Raw genomic sequence first — 5259 nt, 5'->3', positions numbered from 1 at the left:
TTTTGGATGGAAATCTTCCCAGAATCTATGATACACGCTCCTGCTTCCCTCCACAAAAGATACTTCACGCAATTTCTTTTTTTTTCCTTTATGAATCAGGATCATCATCATGAAAATCAAGAAGTGTGTTGCACTGTAATCTAATGATGTCCTCAGGGCATCCTGAGTACCACACAACTATCTATCCCTACTCTGAATGATCTCACATTGCTGTACTTTGGGTTTGCTTTTGTACCTGTCTCCCTCATCATCAAGCTATCAGCTGTCATTGCACAGTACTTTCCATAGCAGACTTTCTCCCTTTTAATGTATTATTTGTTTAGAAACCAGAGAACTAAACTTGTAAGCATTTTGGGTTAAATGAGAAAAAGCTCTGAGTGAGGGATTGAAGGACTCTCCTCCAAATATGTATTAAATGAGTATATGAACTTTTAGTGAGAGAGTGCAAGTAAGTGTTTAATAAATGTCTGTTATTTGTGGTGGACTTTTCTGCTACCCTCCTAGGTTTTAGCTATGTTCTAGATAGCTGAATTTGTTGAGTAGGTTAATTCTGGATAAAGGAAGGAAGCAAGGAAAGAAGGAAACAAGGAAGGAAGAAAGGAAGGGGAAAGGAAAGAAGGAAGGAAGGAAGGAAGGAAGGAAGGAAGGAAGGAAGGAAGGAAGGAAGGAAGGAAGGAAGGAAGGAAGGAAGGAAGGAAAGAAGGAAAAAAGGAAAGAAGGAAGGAAGGAATTGATATGCCATTGAGAGAAAGCTAGAGGAGAGATTTCTTCTTTCTGGAATTTTTCTTATTCCTTAGATAACTATATGATATATATTTACACACACATATGTTTATGTTGTTTTTCAGTTGTTTAATTCTTCATGACTGCATGGTCTACTTCACAATTTCCTGAAGTCTATCCAAACTCATGTTTGTTGTTTCCATAACACTATCTCTATCCCTGTTCTTTGTCCCTTTTCCTTTTGCCTTCAATCTTTCCCAGCATCAGAATCTTTTCCACTGAGACCTGTCTTATTATTATGTGGCCAAAGGGTTTAAACTTCAGTTTCAGTATTTGTCCTTCCAATGAAAAGTCAGAGTTAATTTAAGCACTGACTGATTTGGTTTCCTTGTTGTCCAAGGTCTCAAAAATCTTCTCCAGAACCATCATCTGAAAGTGTTGATTCTGTGGTGCTTGACTTTCCTTATATTCCAGCTCTCACAGTCATACATCACAACTGGAAAAACCATAGCTTTGACTATACAGACCTTTGTCAGCAAGATGACATTTCTGGTTTTTAGTATGCTGTCCAGATTTGCCAAAAAGAGCAAGTGTCTTTTAATTTCATGGCCACAGTCACCTTCTGCAGTGATCTTTGAACCTGAGAATATAAAATTTGACACACTTCCATTTCTTCTCCCTTTATTTGTCAGGAAGTAAGGGGACTAGATGCCATGATCTTTATTTGTTACATTTTAAACTAGCTTTTACACTCCCTTATTTCACCCTCTTCCAAAGGCTTCTTAATTGTTCTTCATTTTCTTCCATCAGAGTGGTCTTGTCTGCATATCTGAGATTATTGATATTTCTCCTGGCAACCTTAATTCTAGCTTTTGATTCACCCAGTCTAGCGTTTTCTATGATGTTCTGTGCACATAAGTGAAACAAAATGACAATATATAGCCTTGTCATACTTCTTTCCCAACTTTGAACCAATCAGTTCATTTTTGGTTCTATTTTTTCTTGACCCACATACAGGTTCCTTAGGAGTCAAGCAAGAAAATTTGATAGTCTCATTTCTTTGAAGACTTGACACAATTTCTTATGATCCACCCAGTTAAAGACTTTAGTGTAGTAAATGAAGCAAAAATAGATGCTTTTCTGAAACTCCCTTGCTTCCTCCATAATCTAGCAAATGTTGGCAATTTGGTCTCTAGTTCCTCTGTCTTTTTGAAAACCAGCTTGTACTTCTGGTAATTCTTGGTTTACATATTGCTGAAGCCTAGTCACAATCTTAAGCAATTTTTTTTGGCCTTTTGGAGGGGGGAATGCAGGGTAATTGGGGTTGACTTGCCCAAGGTCACACGATTTGAACTCAGGTCATCCTGATTCCAGGGCTGGCGCTCTATTCACTGCACCACCTAGCTGCCCCAGCCTAGCCACAATCTTAAGCATAACCTTGTTGGCGTGTGAAATGAACACAATTGTTCAATAGCTGTAATATTTTTTAGCACTGCCTTTCTTTAGGATTGGGACATAAACTGACTTTTTCCAATCCAGTGGCCACTGATGAGTTTTCCAAATTTACTGGCATATTGAATGCAATGCACAGTATTGTCATTTAAGATTTTAAACAGTTCAGCAGTACTTCCATCACTTTCACTAGCCTTATTGTTGGCAATGCTTTCTAAGGGACACTTGCCTTTACTCTCCAATATGTATCACTCTAGGTCAGTAACTATACCATCATGATGATCAGAGATGTTAAGATCTTTCTCCTACAGTTGTTTTGTGTATTCTTGCCATCTATTCTTAATCTCTTCTGCTTCTGTTAAGTCCCTGCTATTTTTGCCTATTATCATACCCATCTTTGCATGAAATGTCGCCTTTATATCTCTAATTTCCTTGAAAAGATCTCTTATATTTTCCATTCTCTTGTTTTCTTCTTCTTTTTTGCATTGTTTAAGAAAATCTCGTTTTTCCATACTCTCTTCAGAATTCTGCATTTAGGTGGGCATACGTTTTCCTTTCTCCTTTCCCTTTTGCTTTCCTTCTTTCCTCACTTTACAAAGGTGAAGCTTTATCACAGCCATTTTGCATTCTTGCTCTTCGTCGGGATGATTTTTGTTGGTGTCTCCTGTGCAATATTGTGATCCTCTGTCCCTAGTTCTTTGTTTTTGGATATATGTATGCAAATACTTATGTCCATCATAAATGTAAACATGCATATATCTATAGACACATGTGCACACACATATAGGTACATACTTGCATTTATGAATGCATTTATATATACATACATACATATTAAGTCCTATGATGTGCTAGGCACTGTTCCTTGGCTTGGGATAAATCACTGGGGAGGAAGCACCTACCTTTCATCACCGCTAGTAACAACTGTTAACCATCTGCTACCAAGAGGCAGATAAACACAAGAGCCCTAGGAGTGGCAGTACCACGCAGATCCCCAGTCCTTCTTCCAGCCAGTCTTCACAGCCATAATCCAGGGGAAAAAGGACCAGTTTTCCCCACCAACTGCCATTCACAGGGTAGGCAAGTCAATTTAGCTGAAACAGTAAGGCATCCTCATGGTATGAGGGAGAGAGAAGACTTAAGTGTCAGACAGTTCAAACCATCACTGCCACCCTGACCACCATCTCCCCTCAGATCCTATTGGAGATAGTCCATGATCTTGAACTGAAAGGAAGAGCCTTGGGAATAGCAATGCTTTTAGGCCTGTCCCCCAAAGCCATCATACGAAGAAGCAGCTCCTGTGGAGATGCAGCCTGGCAGCTGCTCCTATATGTGGTACAGCAGCACCTACTCAAGACCCAGAAAAGGAAGTTCTTGCCACCAAAGTCTTTGGCACTGTCAATGAATTTGACATCAGAAACTGATATTGTTTTATCAGTGGAAATCACATTACAGAAGGGGCATTACCATCTGCTTTTCTGCTGCACTCTATTGAGACCTTTTATCTGACTTGCTGCTGAAACTTTCCATACATGTCATCTCCCCCATTAGGATGTAAGACTGATTTTTTCTAGTCATATTCCCAATACTTGTCATAGAGTTTGCATGTAGTAAGCACTTAATAAATGCTTCATTCTTTCATTCAGATTCAATTAAATAAAATAATTTCTTTTCACAAGGTCCTTAAATTCTAGTGGTGGAGACAATTCTCTCTATGTGCATATATAAACACACATATATACATATAGATATGTATACACACATACATATATACATGTGTATGTATTTATGTGTATATATATATGTTTAAATATGTTTATAATATATACAGAATAAATACAAAGAGAATAGGCACAAATAAACACAGAGTAATTGAGAGGGAAGACACTGACAGTTGAGGGGACCAGCCATGACTTTATTTATATCTATGCCTGGATAGATATGAATATAAAAAGACATAGTTGATCTATCTAGTCCTAGATACACATAGATATTTCACAGGGACTTACTGAAGGCAATGTCTGTGCCTCTGTCATTGAGACCAGAGGACTAATTCTGGTTTCCCATTCTAGTAGGAATTTAAAGTCAGGTATTAAGGTTATGGGCAAGGCTAGATGCCCTAGATGCCTAAAATCTAGTACTACATTGTGGGGTTATTATTGTTCAGTCATGTCCAAATCTTCGTGATTCCATTTGGGATTTTCTTGACAAAGATACTGGAGTGGTTTGCCATTTCCCTCATTTTATATCTCATTTTATAAATGAGAAAACTGAGGTGGACAGGGTTAAGTGATTTGCCCAGGGTTGCACAGCTAGTAAATGTCTGAGGCCAGATTTGAACTTGGGTCTTCCTGGCACTCTAGCCATTGTGCCACCTAGCTGCCCTAGACACGTAAATGCTATCAAGCACTGAAGTAGGATAATCAGGAAGGTCTTCATGGAGGAGGTGGCATCATGAATCAAAGAATCTGAGAGTTGGTGGGGATCTCATTGTCCAACCTATACCGAACAAAAATCTCTTGTACAATATTCCCTGCAAGTGGTCATCCAGCCTTAGTTAGAAGTCCTCCAATGAAGGTGCAGAGCAGTGACTCTGCTGGGTAGCCCGTTCCACTTTGGGATGGTTGTAATCATTAGGAAGTTTTTCTTGAAACGTGGAACTAACTTTTTCAGGTGATTGTGGGATGGGTTCTGCAGTCACAGAAATTTCCAAAAGAAAGAGGCATGCCTGTGGCTGGGCATGATGCCATGTTCTCTTTGGGAACTACATTCCCCACAAACTTGTGAAATAAATCTACTTTGTGGTAACATTCACTTAACTACTATAGTCTCTCATGGGAAGGCTGGTAGGATTTACAAGTTTTCCAGTGGCAGTCTTACTGATTCACTTTGTACTCATGTTGATCCAAAATAGTCTCCACAATTTCTGCCCTTTGTTCCTATTGCCCTCTGGGGTCAAGCAGAATAATTCGAATTCCTTAGACACTTCATAGATCTCTAGTAATCTCGCCTGTTGGGTTTTAAAGGCAACATAGATTTGATTTGGAAGAGAGTTGTGGGGTTCAGTATTCTCTGCTGTTGAGA

The sequence above is a fragment of the Petaurus breviceps genome, unplaced genomic scaffold, assembly GCF_028583685.1.
Source record: "Petaurus breviceps papuanus isolate PSGF00001 unplaced genomic scaffold, PetGlider_PUasm1.0 175, whole genome shotgun sequence".
NCBI classification, from domain to species: domain Eukaryota; kingdom Metazoa; phylum Chordata; class Mammalia; order Diprotodontia; family Petauridae; genus Petaurus; species Petaurus breviceps.
Note: the sequence above shows the minus strand (reverse complement) of the source record.